The sequence below is a fragment of the Canis aureus genome, chromosome 14 (assembly GCF_053574225.1).
Source record: "Canis aureus isolate CA01 chromosome 14, VMU_Caureus_v.1.0, whole genome shotgun sequence".
Taxonomy (NCBI): Eukaryota; Metazoa; Chordata; class Mammalia; order Carnivora; family Canidae; genus Canis; species Canis aureus.
In genome coordinates, this window is record NC_135624.1 from 22895056 (window position 1) to 22915408 (window position 20353).

The 20353-nt window shown below is 40.5% G+C and overlaps 1 long non-coding RNA gene and 1 pseudogene across 7 annotated transcripts in view; both read left to right on the forward strand.

Annotated features, from left to right (window-relative positions):
• Window positions 1-20353, forward strand: part of LOC144283248 (uncharacterized) — a 176474-nt gene that overhangs the window by 70288 nt on the left and 85833 nt on the right. The window lies entirely within an intron of this gene.
• Window positions 10374-11270, forward strand: LOC144282861 (tRNA (cytidine(32)/guanosine(34)-2'-O)-methyltransferase pseudogene; annotated as a pseudogene).

Genomic DNA, 20353 nt, shown 5'->3' on the forward strand with positions numbered 1-20353 from the left:
CCCTAAGGCTGAATTCTCTCTGAATAATACAACAAGGGAAGCCCGAGGATGTTTCAGAGCTTGGACAGTGAGAGGAAATTTTACTAACTCCGGTCTGTCATTGCAACCTTACCACAAATGTAGTCTGGAAATCCATTTTAATGCTATTCTGTAGCTGTCTCTGCACAACAAAAATGAATGTGCATTCGGGGACCTCCAATTACCTAACATTTGCAGAAGGCAAATAAATACTGATTTTGTCTTCTAACAAGACAGAAACTTTGAATTTGAAAACTAAGCAAATCAGACTTTTCATCCTGATGAAGACTAACTGGACCATGATAGAATTTAAGCCCATAAGCAGTAGTGATTTACAGAGAAGGCTTACAGTAGCTGTCCAGAGGATATGAGATTGCCATTAAAGACTTGCTTTCCGGGCTAAGTAGACTTTATAGCAGGGGTACTATATGGCCTTCTCAAATTTCAAAGGCCATTTGAAGGCACATTTAAATGCTAGGTCAGAAGCAGTCCCTGATGGAGGCAGGGCTGTCTCTGTGCTGTCTTTGAACTCAGGGACAACAATGAGTGTTCGCTCTGCTTCTGTGGCTTTAAAGACAACAGGTCCCTCCAAGCATCTCCACCTCTCAAGGGTTCTCTAAGTCCTGAGAGGTACTCAGCTCAAGGCTTTGTGAGAACTGCCTTTGTTTGAATGTCTAGAATCCTCTCCCCTCTACAGGGGAATTAGAATAGCAAAAAGCAAAATAAAGCCAATCCTGGCAGAGGCAGATAACAAATTACACCGGTGAGGAATTATGCTATAGACTGGAAGCTACGAACTGGCTGGCAATGGTTCAGTCGAAATGGTGGATGTATTGTTTGGCTTGCATATGATTTTTTAAAAGAAATTTGAACCAATATTCAAAACTCCTGATTTTGACACAAAGAAAATGTGGACTTGTCTCCAGAAATATTTTGCAACTCTAGGTTTCATTCTTACAGAGCTGCCAGGAGCTTTTTGCCTTACCGCTGGGCAGTAGCCTGGGCACACACTCTTGTAGTGCTCTAGCTTCTCCATAGTTGCTAGTTCAGGTCAGACTTTTGAGAACCCAGAGTGGAGAGAAGAGAGAGCTGTGAGAAGTCACAAGAGTGCCAGCTCTCTCAGTCAGCTGAGAGATTGTCTGATCTGACCCTTTGAAGGAAGAAAGTTTGGTTGGGAGGAAGAGCCTCAGACCACAATGTCTGTACTATGAGCGTTCAGCAAGGCCAATGGGAAGTCTTAGAAATTCACCCGGCCCATAGTCCCATGACTCCCAGTAAAGGGCCTTCTTTGGGACCCCTGTGGCCAGTCGAGACTGGGAGCAAGCTGTGGGAGGCCTCTGATGCATTTCCAGAATGTTGCTGCTGGGGGGCTTAGCTCTTTGGCTCCCCTCAGACAGGAATCTGAAGGGGAGGTTATTCTCATAGCTCCCATGCCTTGATTTACTCTGGTTCTCCTACTACTTATTATTTGTAAAGAAAGTTTGATTAGGATTCTGGTAGTCTGATTTTCCCATGTTCAACTGTTTCCTTCTTTCCCACACCATGGTTGGCTTTGCGTTTGCTTCTTTTGTTTTAAGCCTGAGAATCGTAAGGCCACGGGCCAGGTGTGTTCTTTTGTCCTTTAAACTATGAAAAACAAGAACAGGAATAATAAGGCCACAACGGAACAACAACCAGCAGCCAAACAGAAATCTAGAGGCTCTATTTATATTGCAATGAAAAAGAATATTCTTTTTTTTTTTTTTTTATATTTTGTGATAAACTTTATTTGTGATTAGTGGTAAGTTTTATTTTTTTTTATTTTTTATTTTATATATATATATATATATATATATATATATATTTTTTTTTATTGGTGTTCAATTTACTAACATACAGAATAACCCCCAGTGCCCGTCACCCATTCACTCCCACCCCCCGCCCTCCTCCCCTTCCAACACCCCTAGTTCGTTTCCCAGAGTTAGCAGTCTTTACGTTCTGTCTCCCTTTCTGATATTTCCCACACATTTCTTCCCCCTTCCCTTATATTCCCTTTCACTATTATTTATATTCCCCAAATGAATGAGAACATATAATGTTTGTCCTTCTCCGACTGACTTACTTCACTCAGCATAATACCCTCCAGTTCCATCCACGTTGAGGCAAATGGTGGGTATTTGTCATTTCTAAAAGCTGAGTAATATTCCATTGTATACATAAACCACATCTTCTTTATCCATTCATCTTTCGTTGGACCCCGAGGCTCCTTCCACAGTTTGGCTATCGTGGCCATTGCTGCTAGAAACATCGGGGTGCAGGTGTCCCGGCGTTTCATTGCATTTGTATCTTTGGGGTAAATCCCCAACAGTGCAATTGCTGGGTCGTAGGGCAGGTCTATTTTTAACTCTTTGAGGAACCTCCACACAGTTTTCCAGAGTGGCTGCACCAGTTCACATTCCCACCAACAGTGTAAGAGGGTTCCCTTTTCTCCGCATCCTCTCCAACATTTGTTGTTTCCTGCCTTGTTAATTTTCCCCATTCTCACTGGTGTGAGGTGGTATCTCATTGTGGTTTTGATTTGTATTTCCCTGATGGCAAGTGATGCAGAGCATTTTCTCATATGCATGTTGGCCATGTCTATGTCTTCCTCTGTGAGATTTCTGTTCATGTCTTTTGCCCATTTCATGATTGGATTGTTTGTTTCTTTGCTGTTGAGTTTAATAAGTTCTTTATAGATCTTGGAAACTAGCCCTTTATCTGATATGTCATTTGCAAATATCTTCTCCCATTCTGTAGGTTGTCTTTGAGTTTTGTTGACTGTATCCTTTGCTGTGCAAAAACTTCTTATCTTGATGAAGTCCCAATAGTTCATTTTTGCTTTTGTTTCTTTTGCCTTCGTGGATGTATCTTGCAAGAAGTTACTATGGCCAAGTTCAAAAAGGGTGTTGCCTGTGTTCTTCTCTAGGATTTTGATGGAATCTTGTCTCACATTTAGATCTTTCATCCATTTTGAGTTTATCTTTGTGTATGGTGAAAGAGAGTGGTCTAGTTTCATTCTTCTGCATGTGGATGTCCAATTTTCCCAGCACCATTTATTGAAGAGACTGTCTTTCTTCCAATGGATAGTCTTTCCTCCTTTATCGAATATTAGTTGCCCATAAAGTTCAGGGTCCACTTCTGGATTCTCTATTCTGTTCCACTGATCTATGTGTCTGTTTTTGTGCCAGTACCACACTGTCTTGATGACCACAGCTTTCTAGTACAACCTGAAATCTGGCATTGTGATGCCCCCAGATATGGTTTTCTTTTTTAAAATTCCCCTGGCTATTCGGGGTCTTTTCTGATTCCACACAAATCTTAAAATAATTTGTTCTAACTCTCTGAAGAAAGTCCATGGTATTTTGATAGGGATTGCATTAAACGTGTATATTGCCCTGGGTAACATTGACATTTTCACAATATTAATTCTGCCAATCCATGAGCATGGAATATTTTTCCATCTCTTTGTGTCTTCCTCAATTTCTTTCAGAAGTGTTCTATAGTTTTGAGGGTATAGATCCTTTACATCTTTGGTGAGGTTTATTCCTAGGTATCTTATGCTTTTGGGTGCAATTGTAAATGGGATTGACTCCTTAATTTCTCTTTCTTCAGTCTCATTGTTAGTGTATAGAAATGCCACTGACTTCTGGGCATTGATTTTGTATCCTGCCACGCTACCGAATTGCTGTATGAGTTCTAGCAATCTTGGGGTGGAGACTTTTGGGTTTTCTATGTAGAGTATCATGTCATCGGCGAAGAGGGAGAGTTTGACTTCTTCTTTGCCAATTTGAATGCCTTTAATGTCTTTTTGTTGTCTGATTGCTGAGGCTAGGACTTCCAGTACTATGTTGAACAGCAGTGGTGAGAGTGGACATCCCTGTCTTGTTCCTGATCTTAGGGGAAAGGCTCCCAGTGCTTCCCCATTGAGAATGATATTTGCTGTGGGCTTTTCATAGATGGCTTTTAAGATGTCGAGGAATGTTCCCTCTATCCCTACACTCTGAAGAGTTTTGATCAGGAATGGATGCTGTATTTTGTCAAATGCTTTCTCTGCATCCAATGAGAGGATCATATGGTTCTTGGTTTTTCTCTTGCTGATATGATGAATCACATTGATTGTTTTACGGGTGTTGAACCAGCCTTGTGTCCCAGGGATAAATCCTACTTGGTCATGGTGAATAATTTTTTTAATGTATTGTTGGATCCTATTGGCCAGTATCTTGTTGAGAATTTTTGCATACATGTTCATCAGGGATATTGGTCTGTAATTCTCCTTTTTGGTGGGGTCTTTGTCTGGTTTTGGAATTAAGGTGATGCTGGCCTCATAGAACGAATTTGGAAGTACTCCATCTCTTTCTATCTTTCCAAACAGCTTTAGGAGAATAGGTATGGTTTCTTCTTTAAACGTTTGATAAAATTCCCCTGGGAAGCCATCTGGCCCTGGGCTCTTGTGTCTTGGGAGGTTTTTGATGACTGCTTCAATTTCCTCCCTGGTTATTGGGCTGTTCAGGTTTTCTATTTCTTCCTGTTCCAGTTTTGGTAGTTTGTGGCTTTCCAGGAATGCGTCCATTTCTTCTAGATTGCCTAATTTATTGGCGTAGAGCTGTTCATAATATGTTTTTAAAATCGTTTGTATTTCCTTGGTGTTGGTAGTGATCTCTCCTTTCTCATTCATGATTTTATTAATTTGAGTCTTCTCTCTTTTCTTTTTAATAAGGCTGGCTAATGGTTTATCTATCTTGTTAATTCTTTCAAAGAACCAACTCCTGGTTCTGTTGATCTGTTCCACAGTTCTTCTGGTCTCGATTTCGTTGAGTTCTGCTCGAATCTTTATTAACTCCCTTCTTCTCTTGGGTGTAGGATCTATTTGCTGTTTTTTCTCTAGCTCCTTTATGTGTAAGGTTAGCTTTTGTATTTGAGTTCTTTCCAGTTTTTGAATGGATGCGTGTATTGCGATGTATTTCCCCCTTAGGACTGCTTTTGCTGCATCCCAAAGATTTTGAACGGTTGTATCTTCATTCTCATTAGTTTCCATGAATCTTTTTAATTCTTCCTTAATTTCCTGGTTGACCCTTTTATCTTTTAGCAGGATGGTCCTTAACCTCCACGTGTTTGAGGTCCTTCCAAACTTCTTGTTGTGATTTAGTTCTAATTTCAAGGCATTATGGTCTGAGAATATGCAGGGGACAATCCCAATCTTTTGGTATCGGTTCAGACCCGATTTGTGACCCAATATGTGGTCTATTCTGGAGAAAGTTCCATGTGCGCTTGAGAAGAATGTGTATTCAGTTGAGTTTGGATGTAAAGTTGTGTAGATATCTGTGAAATCCATCTGGTCCAGTGTATCATTTAAAGCTCTCGTTTCTTTGGAGATGTTGTGCTTAGAAGACCTATCGAGTATAGAAAGAGCTAGATTGAAGTCACCAAGTATAAGTGTATTATTATCTAAGTATTTCTTCACTTTGGTTAATAATTGATTGATATATTTGGCAGCTCCCACATTCGGGGCATATATATTGAGGATTGTTAAGTCCTCTTGTTGAATAGATCCTTGAAGTATGATATAGTGTCCCTCTTCATCTCTCACTACAGTCTTTGGGGTAAATTTTAGTTTATCTGATATAAGGATGGCTACCCCTGCTTTCTTTTGAGGACCATTCGAATGGTAAATGGTTCTCCAACCTTTTATTTTCAGGCTGTAGGTGTCCTTCTGTCTAAAATGAGTCTCTTGTAGACAGCAAATAGATGGGTCCTGCTTTTTTATCCAGTCTGAAACCCTGCGCCTTTTGATGGGGTCATTAAGCCCGTTCACTTTCAGAGTTACTATTGAGAGATATGAGTTTAGTGTCATCATGATATCTATTCAGTCTTTGTTTTTGTGGAATATTCCACTGAACTTCTTCTTAAAGGGGAATTTTAAGAGTCCCCCTTAAAATTTCTTGCAGAGCTGGTTTGGAGGTCACATATTCTTTTAGTTGCTGCCTGTCTTGGAAGCTCTTTATCTCTCCTTCCATTTTGAATGAGAGCCTTGCTGGATAAAGTATTCTTGGTTGCATGTTCTTTTCATTTAGGACCCTGAATATATCCTGCCAGCCCTTTCTGGCCTGCCAGGTCTCTGTGGAGAGGTCTGCCGTTACCCTAATACTCCTCCCCATAAAAGTCAGGGATTTCTTGTCTCTTGCTGCTTTAAGGATCTTCTCTTTATCTTTGGAATTTGCAAGCTTCACTATTAAATGTCGAGGTGTTGAATGGTTTTTATTGATTTTAGGGGGGGATCTCTCTATTTCCTGGATCTGAATGCCTCTTTCCCTTCCCAGATTAGGAAAATTTTCAGCTAGGATTTGTTCAAATACATATTCTGGCCCTCTGTCCCTTTTGGCGCCCTCGGGAACCCCAATTAAACGTAGGTTTTTCTTTCTCAGGCTGTCGTTTATTTCCCTTAATCTATCCTCATGGTCTTTTAATTGTTTGTCTCTTTTTTCCTCAGTTTCCCTCTTTGCTATCAACTTGTCTTCTATGTCACTCACTCGTTCTTCCACCTCGTTAACCCTCGTCGTTAGGACTTCTAGTTTGGATTGCATCTCATTCAATTGATTTTTAATTTCTGCCTGATTAGCTCTAAATTCTGCAGTCATGAAGTCTCTTGAGTCCTTTATACTTTTTTCTAGAGCCACCAGTAGCTGTATAATAGTGCTTCTGAATTGGCTTTCTGACATTGAATTGTAATCCAGATTTTGTAACTCTGTGGGAGAGAGGTCTGTTTCTGATTCTTTCTTTTGAGGTGAGGTTTTCCTTCTAGTCATTTTGCTCAGTGCAGAGTGGCCAAAAGCAAGTTGTATTGGGAAAAAGAGAAAAAGAGAGGAGAGAAAGAAGGAAAGAAAAGAGAAAGAGAAAAAAAAGGGAAGAAAAAAAAAACGAAAAAAAAAGAGAAGAAAAAGAGAAAGAAAAAGAAAGGAGAAAAAAAGGGGGTGGGGGAAGGAAACAAATCAAAAAGCAAAACAAAACAAAACAAAACAAAAAAACAAACAAACAAAACAAAAAAAATAAAAAATAAGAAAAAAGAACCACCGGGGAGTATCTTCTGATTCTGTGTACTTTAAGTCCCGTGGCTTCTCCTGGAAGTTGTCAGTCTAGCTGGTGTTCTGGGGGAGGGGCCCGTTGTGCTGATTTTCAGGTGTTAGCAGTTGGGGGAGCTGCTGTGCCCCTGCCTGGTGCAGGGCTCAGTGGGGGTTGTTTAACCCGTGAGGCCGCAGGAGGAACAGCCCCAGTGGCGGGGCCGCTCTGGAAACCTGGATTCAGCCCCCGCAGGAACTCCGTCTGCAGGGCCTGGAGGCTCCGGGCGGGGCCGCTGATCTGCTCAGCTGGGGCAGGAGCGTCCTCGCTGTCCTGGCCCTCCCGGCCTCTGCCTGTCCCGGGGGAGGCGGGATCCTGGGCTGTGTCCCGGCGCCCTGTGCTCCGGGGCCTGCGCTGGTGGATTCGCGCTCCCGGGCTGTGCAACCCCCTCCGCGGAGCCGCCCCCGAGCCCCCCTCGAGCTACTCCTGGAACCGCGCAGCCCCCTCCGCACGGAGCCTCTTCCTCTGCCCGAGCCCCTCCGAGCTGCTCCCGGGGCCGCGCAGCCCCCCCCCCCCCCCCCCCCCCCGCCCCCCGAGCTGCTCCGGGTCCCGCCGTGCGCGCTGCAGCCCTTAGGGAGCTCGGCGCACTCTCCCGGGGCGCAGGTGTCTGTTACTGTCCCCGGGAGCCCGAGGGCATCCCCGCCCTCCTGGTCCTGCTCCACCTCCCTGCGAGCCCCTTTCCCCCGGGAAGGTCGGTGCAGCTCCTGCTCCTCCGGGACGGGGCTCTCCTGTCCTGGGGACACTCGCCCCGGCCTCAGCCCGGCTCCTCCTGGGCCCCTCCCCCTTGGAGGCCTTTGTGTCTTTATTTCTTTTTCCCCGTCTTCCTACCTTGATAGATGCGCGAACTCTTCTCACTGTAGCATTCCAGCTGTTCTCTCTTTAAATCTCAGGCCGAATTCATAGATTTTCAGGATGATTGGAAGGTTTTCTAGGTAATTTGGTGGAGACAGGTGATTTGGGGACCCTACTCCTCCGCCATCTTGCTCCTCCCCTGCCGAAAAAGAATATTCTTAGGGTCATTGACAGATCTACATTCCTATTCATTCATTCATTCATTCATTCATTCAACAAATGCAGAATATTTACTACGTAGCAGGTGCACAACAGTCTCTCAAGTTACCCCTGGTGTACCTCTAGCTTGTTGGTTTGGAGAAATAACAAAGTGAATAGTCTTTCTAAAGTAACAGAAGAAGACCAGAGTATTCCTTTTCCAAGTGTGTCAATATCTAAGCAATTTTGCTGCCAAGACATTTTTAACACTGGTGGATCTCCCACAGCTTGTTCTTTTCCTCTCAGCTGAGGAAAAGACACCTAGGACTGACACCAGTATGGGGCATTTGCGCGCTGGGCATTTCTTGGCAGGTGAAGACATGCACTTTTATTTCCTTTCCCTGTTTCTCAGGGAGCAGTGTCATTTTTTTATCCTACCACCTTACCTTGTGTAAATTCCCTTCTTCCCTTAGGCGCTGGCTTTGTTTCTCGGCCTTCCCACATCTTCCCACATTATGTCAAATAATTGGCAGTTGGTGGGAACCAAGCTGTATGAAGATTTACTTAGGTGGCCCTAGGGTGGGGGTGGGGGTGTCTCGGAAACACCTTGGTATTTACTGCTGTGGCATCTGTCAATCTGCACGGTGCAGTGATGTGAGACAGGAAAGAAGTCATAACACTTCTTCAGAAACCAGAGAGGGAAAAGAAAATGCGCATCTTGCAGGTCACCTAGAATATCCCAATATTACTTCAAATTATAAACTCAGTTCAGTTTCTAAATATGGGTTTTTAAGCCCAGAAAATCATCAAAATATGGAACTTCAGTGAAGATTAATTTTTCTGCCCTCCCAGCTGGAGTGGACTAGTGTCTGGCAACTTGTGTTGGGAGTGAGGGTGTGGTCACACTTTCTTTTCCTACTTCACTCAACTAACTAGCTTCTACTTCTACTGTTGCCCATCTAAATCAGGAATCTAGGGGTTGGGGGAGGAGGGGGTACAGAAACAGTGGATTTTTGATCTGTGCCCTCAGAATATGACTTTGTCTCTTCTCCAGTCTCGCAGGTGTGTGGAACTCACTTTCTCTCTCTGAGCTTTTGTGGGCTTTTAGGTACCATTCTTCCTGAACATTTCCAGCTGCAGCTCCTCCATTCAGAGGGCGATGCCCGTTCTTTGGTTGTTTCCTCACAGCCCTTGGTTCTTCAGCGGACCTTACCATGGGTACTTCACTTTTGGAAACACAATATTCCTTCTAGAAGACTCTCTTGGACAGAAGTTTGAAAAAAAAAAAAAAGGCTCGCCTTCTCTCCCTCAAGGCCACAAAACTGGTCCATGGGAAGCATGCCATACTTTTGTACCACCTCAAAGGGGAAGTGCAATTTCTTTCTAGAGACACCCGACCAAAGTTTAGCTGGCAATGTAGCTTGCTCACTCATGTATCCTTTCCTCCAGCCTTCCAGCAAGAGTCAGAGCTCAGCCCACCATGCCTACCAAACTCATCTGAGGCTCTACAAGGAGACCTGGTGGGAGGGGGCGTTCGCTTGCGAGGCCAACGGTGAAACGGTGGCTCCTACATGACTCAGAGCTGGCATAAGTCTCTTTAAATCCTCTCTCTCCACTCCATCAAACTTTTATATACTCAATTTGGTTTGGGGAAAACAGTCTAGACCACTAATATTGAGTTTCTGTTTTGGTCTGGCACTTTGGAACGCAGTATCTGTTTATCTTGGTGTCTCCATTGAAACTTCAATGATATTATTCTATTATGCCACTTATAAAACATTTGATATGTTCATAATCTCTTCTCAGTTTTCTTATATATAATTTTGGCATGATAATGTCTGCCTTGTGCTGAATAGATAAATAATATCCGTGAAACACCAACCACAATATCTAGCAAACAGGAGGAATTTGTCAAAAGTTAATTTCCTTCCTCCCACTCCTCTTCCCTCTCCAACTTAAATAAAAAGGCATTGTGCTATGATCAGGTGGGGTCTGTGCTGCGCCTGAGCCTTGGGGTCCCATGATGACAGGCTCCCCACACTGTGGGAGCCCTTGGGCATGTGCAACAGGCACTCAGATTGACAAAGAACACAACCTGAAGCCTGACGATTTCTGGCTGGTCTGTGCCCTCGCTGAGGCTCAAGAAGCTCACAGACCAGTCTCCTTCATCCCCTTCTCCTCACTCCAAAAGCTGAGCTTGCTGTTGCCAGGTCCCTGGGCAAACAGCATGTGAGATGGGATGGACATTGGACGAGTGAGGTGTCTACTACCTGCCTGGGCAAGGAGGATGGCTGGCATGTCCACAGTGCTGTCAAGCTGCTACAACTGGATGAGGAGTTCCTGAAGGCTGTGGATCATCAGGCTATGGCTTCATTACTAGGTGTATTATAGATCCAAGGGGACGTCACCCAGTCATCCACTGCCAGGATCATCCAGACTTTGAGGGCTGCCCTGTGGACCTAATGGTGTGTGATGGGGCTCCCAATGTAACCAGCTCCATGATGTGGATAAGTATATGTAGGCCTAGATCCCCCTAGTACCTCTGAACATTGCTATACATATCTTGCAGCCAAGGGGCTGCTCTATAGCCAAGATCTTTGGAGTTCAGGATGTGACCCTGAGCTATAGCCAGCTGCGTCTCTTCATCTCCAGTGTGCTGTGTGCCAAGCCCAGGAGCAGCCCCCACTCCAGCACAGGGGCCTTCACTGTCTGTCAGGGTTATGACTCCACTGAGGGCTTCCTTCTGGACCTGACCTTCTGGACCAAACCCTTGCGGGACTACTCTTACAATCCATTATTTCAACAAGTTAGGTGGTCCTACTCACATCACTGTGCCATTTGTGACCTGTAGGGACCTGAGCTATTGTTTGGGAGGCAGTTACCCACTGGCCCTAGAGGAAGGATCAGAGTACAAGTACACTCCACCACTCCATCCACATCCCTTCCCCCATCTCGACACCATATAAGGAAGCCTGCACATTGAAGAAGAAAGGGTGGCTGGCCAAGGAGATGGTCCCTAGGACTGTCCCATCCGCACAGGGGACACGTTGCCCCAGCCCCTGGTAGCTCCACAGCGCCGCACCCTGCTGGCCTCTGAGCTGGAAGACAATGAAACTAATTGTTCCCCTTAATACCTTAATACCTCCAGTTAGCTGGCAATCTGATACAACCCGGAAGCTGTTTGCTGTCAGGAAAATGAAAACTTAGATTGATGAACTTGTTCTCAAGTATCTCATCAATGGGTCCTGAACATCCAATTCCTGAGTGGGAATCTGCAACAACCACTATGAACACAGCATGGAAAGCAACAGCACAGACACCTGTCTGCATTGTAGAGAGGGTCGCTGAGCGAGCTTGTGCCTCTTCTCTAAATCTTTCCAGGGATGTCCTGACTGTGTCTAGAATTTAGCCCCCAAACAGAGGTTCTTAACTTAAACTGGATAGAAATCAGGAGTATCTGTAAACCTGGGGGAAAATATTGCATCTTCATTTTCACTAATATGACAGAAATCTCACTAATAGAGCTGAAATTTAGCTTTACTCCTAAATACAAATGCTGACAATAAATCACATTAGTAAAAGCAGTGCCTGTTACCTTCCCTGTATTACAAATCAGTTACTTTTTATGTGACATAGTTTTTGCAGGCATCTTGACATGCTGTTCACATTTGTCACTAGTTTGAATAATAGAAGATCTTATATTTTGATGTACTAATAAAAAACTCTATGTTAAAAAAAGGCATTGTATTTTGTTATACCAAAGAGAGATTTGGGGCCAAATTATTTTATAAAAATAGTCAAAATTGGCTTTTGACTCTATGGTTTAGTGAAACCTTTCCAACAGATTCTTTTTTTTTTTTTTTTAAGAATTTATTTATTTATTCATGAGAGACACAAGAGAGGGGCAGAGACATAGGCAGAGGGAGAAGCAGGCTCCCTGTGGGGAACCTGTTGCAGGACTCCATCCCAGGACCTGGGGATCACCACCTGAGCCAAAGATAGATGCTCAACCACTGAGCCACCCACGTGCTTAGATTCATTTTTTTTCTTAAATATTCAATATGAGAGGTTCCTGGGTGGCTTAGTTGGTTTAGCCTTGGACTCCTGATTAGAGCTTAGGGTCATGAGATGGAGCTCCAAGTGGGGCTTTGCACTCAATGTGGAATCTGCTTGAGATTCCCTATCCCTCTACCACCTCCCTCAATAAATAAATAAAATCTTTAAAATAATTCAGTGTATATCGATATAGTGTAGGTATAGTGATAGGTACATTTTCTAAATGCAGTATTGCTCAGTAATTATCAACACAAATGCAATGAAGTTTACAGTGAAGAAGCAAGGATTTGAACATAATGAACTTAATTGTTCTCAACCTGTTGTTATTTCCACTGAATCACATTTTTTTTGTCAGATGAATAGATACACACTACTTAGTTGATAGACAACTGAAGTATAATTCTATTTTATGCAGACTGGAAAAATTAATATTCATAAATATTTATGAAGAGTAGTTGGAGCTTTTTTTCCATTTCAGTTATATCTGGGTGTGTTTTTCATATTACTACTAAGGGATGAATATTTTTATGATAATTAATCTCTTTCATGATCTAAAACTGAATAATAGCACATGAATCGCTACTTGTTATTTTTATGTAACTATAAACATAGATTCTTTTACTCTAGGGAAAGCAAAAATTACTCTGTTTTGCAGGAGTGTACACTTTCATATTTATGTCCAGAATAGGCAAAAAACCACCAAAAAACATAACCCCCCGGAACAGCTGTTTCATTAAATTTCTTTCTTCTCAATCACTGTATTAATCATGGCTCTTTCAATATCTCCTTTTATTTTCCAAAAATATATAACTTTCTTATTTGACTGTTCCCTTATGTTGCATTTTGATTTTGCCAAGCTGATGAATTACAAACGAAGTTCACAAAAAAAGATTGTCCCCCAAAGAATATTACTTTATTTCAGATTGAGACACACCAATTAATGCCCTCTTTCCCCCCTTGTGGGTATCTGAGAACTCATTGCTTCTTCTTTGTTGCATTTAATTTTAGTATAAAGAACAATTGCTTGCATTATGAGACTCTGAAGCCTTCTCCAGTTTGTTCTAGGTTCTAGACAGTTAGATTTTAGTTTAAATTAAAGGAGATTTAATCTTTATATTTTAGCGTTATAGAAGTCAAGAATTTGTAAGCTGACTGATTTGGAAAAGGAATAGTTTAAAAAACATTAAGGATATATATCCTCATCTGAGTAGAAAGCCAAATTTGAAGAAATAAAAAGAGAGAGAAGGTCAACAAAAGGAAATATGGACCATGACTAATGTCAGTAAAATATAGTCAATTGAGTTAATAGTTTGAATCAAACCAGATGATGGACTGATTGACAAATTAAATATTTTGGCATCATAAAAACATAGAGTTTAACTTGGGATATAAGAGATAGTTCAAGATGGTTACGTTTATAAAATAACTAGAGCAGCAGGTTAATTTTTTTTTTATCCTTTGCGATGGGGTGGGAGGAGTGTAAAGAGGCATTCATTCATTTGCAATTCAATACAATTCAGCAAGTCTTTATCAAACACTTATTATGTTCTACACCTTTTCCTAGTTACTGGGATTAGTATTTTTAAATAAATAATTTATGCTGGAAGTTTTAGTTTTAAACAAATTGATTTCGTTAGAAGAAATTGATTTCGTTAGAATATGGCAGAGGAATTCTGTTACCTGGGACAAAGATGTCAGTTACAGAATCGCACTATAACACACTTTACTCTATCTGGACTCATAGGGCTGTCCTCACATGGTCCAGATTCACTGAGCAATTAGAACCTTTTACATCAACTTTTCCTCCCTGTTGAAAGAAAAGCTTGTCTGAGTGTATTCTTGCTTAGGTATTTAAAATGAAACCAATAGGGGCATCTGGGTGGTTCAGTGGTTGAGCACCTGCTTTGGGCTCAGGCCATGATCATCCTGGGATGAGTCCCTCATCGGGCTCCCTGCAGGGAGCCTGCTTCTCCCTCTGCCTATGTCTCTGCCTCTCTCTTTCTCTGTGTCTTTCATGAATAAATTAATAAAATCTTAAAAAAAATAAAATGATACCAATAGTTCAATCCATAATCAAACACTGATGGAATCACACTTAGGGAAGAAGCTGAACTTTGCTCCTTTCCCGTTTCCATACATTCTAGGTCATTTGGTGATCTAGAGTCTAAACATGCACATAAAAATAATAAATAAATAAATTAAATAAATAAATAAATAAATAAAACATGCACATCAAAATTGAGTCTTTTCTCCCCTAAAGGTATCACAGTGATCTGATCTTTCCTGAAAACATTTTTAACTCATCACTTTCTATAGATTCCCCTATCATGTTGGAACAAAACTTGTTGCTGCTATTATGGCCTAGGAAGAGAAATTCAAACTTTGAGGAAATGCATATTTTGTTTTCTATCATCTGTTCTACTCTATACAGAACTATTTCTTTTCTATCTGTATACTCCTTGGAATACTTATAAAAGACAAACATATTACTGCTGCTCTGAATTTACAGAATTATTCAATCATGACCCTATAAGAGCATACCATGTAGTGTGTATGTAGAGATCTGTGAAGAAATTAAACAATACAAGCAAATAAAAATAAACACTCCAAGAAAGGTACACAGTGCTTTGAGGGTGATAAATTCTCCCACAGAGATCAGAAAAACTCTCTACACAGGTAGTATTTGGTTTCTTTTGAAAGATGATAGAGTTTCTTTTTTATTCTTCCCAATTTTCTACACATGCAAGCATGGGAAGGTATGTTTGGTGGTGTGTTGAAACAAAGATGTTCAGGTGTAAGATGACACAGGGGATGCTTTTCAGAAGTCTATAGCTGAGGTGCAGGAATCATGAGAAGAAATTTAGACTATCCACTTCTGTAATGAAGTTCTTCTCTTTGAAGCTCGACCTATGAAAGTCGTAGAGGATGTCATGTTCCAGGAGAACTTGGCTTATGTTGGGAATATGAATTGTTCTCCCCTCATGTACAAATTATAAAAAAGTACAGCATTTCTCTGTTTACATATGTATTTGTTTGGAGACCTGCTTGCAAGCAACAGAACTATCTCTTCCTAGTTTAATTTTTTAAAAAATATTCATTATCCCAGGCTCCTGGGATCAAGTTCTGCATCAGGCTCCCCATAGGGAGCCTGTTTCTCCCTCTGCCTATGCCTCTGCCTCTCTCTCTCTGTCTCTCATGAATAAATAAATAAAATCTTTTAAATATTTATTTATTTATTTATTTATTTATTTATTTATTTATTTGAGAGAAAGAGAGCTTGAGCATGTGGGGGAGAGGCAGAGGGAGAGGAAGAGAGAGAATCCTCAGCAGACTCCCCACCGAGTGTGAAGCCCATTGTGGGGCTCGATCCCAGGACCCTGAGATCATGACCTGAGCTGAAATCAGATACTTAACCAATTGAGCCACCCAGCCATCCCTTACTAGCTTAATTTTTAAAATAATTTATTAATGGCCATTTAGAAGACAAAGAGATATGGACTCCAAAGCTGTGAAACCAGGTACAATATACAGCAACAAGGCAGGATCTTTTCAGTCACTGTTGTCTAGTTGCTTACACTCAGGGCTGCATGCAGGACATCCCACCAAATGCCATTTCTTTTTTTTTTTTTTTAAGATTTTACTTATTTATTCATGACATTTCATTTATTCATGACACACACACACACACACACACACACACACAGAGAGCGGCAGAGAGAGAAGTAGGCTCCATGCAGGGAGCCTGACATGGGACTCGATCCTGGGACTCCAGGATCACGCCCTGGGCTGAAGGCAGGCGCTAAACCGCTGAGCTTCCGGGGCTGCCCCCAAATGCCATTTCTAAACAAGTAAATGGAGATGCCTGGGTAGCTCAACCATTGAGCATCTGTCTTTGCCTCAGGTCGTGATCCTGGAGTCCTGGGATCGAGTCCTGAATCAGGCTCCCTGCAGGTAGCCTGCTTCTCCTCTGCCTGTATCTCTGCTTCTCTCTGTGCCTCTCTTGAATAAATAAATAAATCTAAAAACAATAAATAAACAATTAAATATTTCTGTCCCAAATTTGCTAAAGATCAATTTCCCTGAATGAAGCTTCCATAGATTATTGCTTCATTCCAAATTCAAGTTTCATATAGTTGTATCAGATTGGAAGGATTAAGTCATATGTTTACATTTGCATTGAAAGGGTGTTTCCTGAATTCTACTCCAGAAGAACAGGATTCATAATGTGGGAAATGACAAAGTATAACAAGGCTGTTCAAAACACATAATACTATTATATATTATTATATTATTATGCATTAGCAATCCACAAATGAAATATTATTGCATATTAGTAATTCATAAGTAAGATAAATCTATATACACCCGAATAGATCATTATTAGGCAATGTTCTTTTTCACTCTTGGAAACATCTATGTATATCTTATTAAATGCAATACTCCTACATATTATTAATCAATTTTTGTTAAGTTAGGCTGTGATAAAAATAACTCCCAAATCTCAGTGTCTTAAAACAATCAAGTTTTCTTTCTTACTCATGTAACATCATCTTTGTGAGGTTATCTGTAATATTATTACTGTTCACTTTGCGATGGCCATAATTGTATTCTACATTCTATATGTTTTCTTCATTGTTTGATCCAGGCTAAGGAGCTGTTGGTATCTTGGACATGCTGTTTCCATTCAAGAGGGGGAAAAGAGAGAAAGAGAGACAGAGAGAGAGAGAGACTAAATCAAATAATAGTAATAACAACAGAACCACATAATCACTCTAAAAGCATCTGCTTGAATATGGCCTACATCACTAACAATCCCATTGGTCAAAGCAAATGCAGTGAAATTGTTAAGCCTCATACCATTTGGGTAGGAAAGTGAAATATTCTTTTAGAGGGGACAGTGAATAAAGAGCAATAATAAGAAACTATTTCTATTCTCTTTCATCATTTCAAATAGCTGTTTCCCAGCCTTACTTATACTGATCTTGTCTATAAGGAATACCCACCAAATTTGCATCCAATACTAGCAGTGACCCAATCTAAAATATTGTGCCAATTTCTACCACATGACCAAAAAAATATCTGGTCACACATTTGTGGGCTACATATAAAGGCAGACAGGGCTCTTCCATTTGGGAAGGGAACATATGGTGATATACAGGAGTCATTCTTTCATAGCAATTCTGAAATCATACCGAGTAGACAATCATTTGTTTTTTAGATTCCACATATAAGTGAAACCATATGGTATTTGTTTTTCTGTCTGACTTATTTCACTTAGCATAATACCCTCTAGGTGGACAATCAGAGGGCCTCCTGTGAAAGAATATTAAAATAAAACCCCGTCTTTTTAGATCCAGCTCCTGCTCCTTGGAATTAGCTCCTTAGTCCATTGTTCTTGTTGACTCTGGCTACATTTATTGGAAGGTTCCTCCTTTTCTATGGTCTTTCTTTTCCAGATGCTATTGCACAATCCAAGTGAGGCATTGGAGAAAATGCCTTATTTGGGGTCTTAACAGATTTCTCATTCTACTTTTGTTTACAGAAGGTGGAAGTGGCAAAACACAGTTTAAGCCTCAAATGGTCAGTCTCTTTTAATTTAGGTTGTTGGCTCCTTTAGAATTACAACTGTTTTAATTTATTTTACTCCAGGAAGCCACTCGTACAATTTTTTTGAAACCTATCTTTATAGTTTCCTAGATTTGCTTAAAGGTAAATCAAGCTTATTATGTTTCCATGAGGGAACCACGGCTTTTATATCTTTTTTCTGAGCCATTTTATCACTTGAAATATCTTAATAAACACTACCTTAATGAATTGAGAGGTTGCAAATATAGACATGTTTTCCCAACCCTTGGATTGGACATCGCCATGATGTTGAGTCTTCATTGGACTCTGTTTTTCAAAGTATTTCTCAAATTGATCTTAGGCTAGTAGGAGAGGGAAAACAGTTTCATATGGCAACTGCCTGCCAACAGTTCCAGTTGTTTCTGATTTCATATTTTTTCAATAACTTATCAAATGCAACTAAAAGCAATTAAGTAAATCTAGTAGCATTCTGTTTTTCAATGTCTTTCCCTAAAGCTACAGGATATTTTATTTATTATCTTCCAAGTTATTGCAGATCAGTTTATCACTGCATAATATTTTTTTCCTCATTTTTCTAGCCTTCAATAAGTTTTGTTTTGTTTTTTGTTTTCTGTTTGTGTTTTTATTTATTTATTTATTTAAATTTTTACCCGTTAGATCAATGCCCTCTATTTTGCTTGCCTATCACGGCAGTACCTTACTCCAGACTATTTCTGTATTGGCCAGCTTTTTCTAGGTTATGCTGTTGTAACAAATAATCCCCCATCATCAGTGGCTTGACACAATAAAAATTTATTTCTCACATATATCAAAAGTTGCCTGTATCTCTGATGCTATCACTTATGGATTGACTGCATTTATGCTTCACAAGTATTTCCTTTAGATTTACAGAATTGAAGGAGAAATTCCAGACTAATCTTGAAGAGGTGGAAAAAGAACAAAAATGAAATAACCTGATGGCTCTTAAAGTTTTTGCTTAATTGTAGCTTATATTCCTTTTACATTTCTTTTGCTGAAGTAACTAAAATAACCAAGTCTGGTGGCCATGGGACAGAATTATATATTCTTTTTATAGAGAAGACAGTGTATACATGAAAACTAATAAAATCTACTACATTTATCAACTTTCCAATACTAACTTTTTATTTCTCTATTAGGACATGTTAATTTTTTCTTGCTAAAAAAAAACCAATTGAGATAAGAGTAATTTATTCATTTAAGAAAATATATATCAAGATCTCTGAAAAAAAAATAGTGCCTGTACTCAATACCAATGTATAAGATGACAAAAAATGTTAATCTGATTTTCAGAAGGCTTGATAAACAATGTCAAATTTGTTGAGAAATGTATCATTTGAAAAATATCTCTAAGTGGAACTATGTAAAAATACTACTACTACTACTAATGTAATTATAATAACTAACATCTCTTGAGTGTTTACTATTCCAGATACTCTCTTTGTTTTATTTTTTAGAGACAGCACGAGAGAGTGTGAGGATGAAGGGGGGAGGGGCAGAGAGAGAGAGAGGGAGAGAGAGAATCTCAAGCGAACTCCACACGCAGTGCAGACTGTTTCACTGCAGACTTCCGCAGTGCAGAGGTAGGGCTTGATCTCATGACCCTGACATCATGACCTGAGCTGAAACCAAGAGTTGGCTCCCTAACCAACTGAACCACCCGGGCACCTCATCCAGATACTGTCTTTAATTTCATCTAAACCTTATTTTATTTTATTTATTTTTTAAACTTTATTTTAAATGAGAAAGCTGAAGTTTGACTTAGGTCATAGAGAAAAGAAGTGAAGAACAAAGATATGAAGTCAGTTCTATCTGATTTAAGAGACCAGTTCCCAATCATTAAGTTTGGATATACAAGTTTTATATGTGTCTTCTTATTTTATGATACATTTCAAATCTAATTTCAAATCTAAATTTAAACATGATATTAAATGGGGGATTCTTGGGTGGCTCAGCAGTCTGGCGCCTGCCTTCGGCCCAGGGCGTGGTTCTAGAGTCCTGGGATCGAGTCCTGCATTGGGCTCCCTGCGTGGACCCTGCTTCTCCCTCTCCCTGTGTGTGTGTGTCTTTCTCTCTGTGTCTCTCATGAATAAATAAATAAAATCTTAAAAAAAAAAGATATTAAATGGAGTGATCAATGATGGACTCTGCTTGGTTAGAGTCTAATTCATCTGGTGGGAAACTTTTGATCCCATGCTAATGGCTGAAATTCCTGTGCTCTGGATAAGCAAGAAGCTAAAAGTAAAGAGGCAAACATTAAAATAAATCTTCAGATTTCACTCAAAAATTATAATTCATACAAAAACAGAATGTGCAAATTTTGCATACTTGTGGGAGGCACTACAGGATAAAAATATGATGGTCTTAGAAGCATATCTACACTCTCATGGACACACTTAATGCTGCGTTAGAGAAGTACACATGGAACTCAGCAGTAGCTTGGAGTCTGGGCCTCCTGCTTTGTTCAAATTGAACCTTAGTGAGCCAATGTTGACAAGATGAGTGAATTATCTTGCATACAGATGCTATTGCACCATCAATTGCACAATCATTT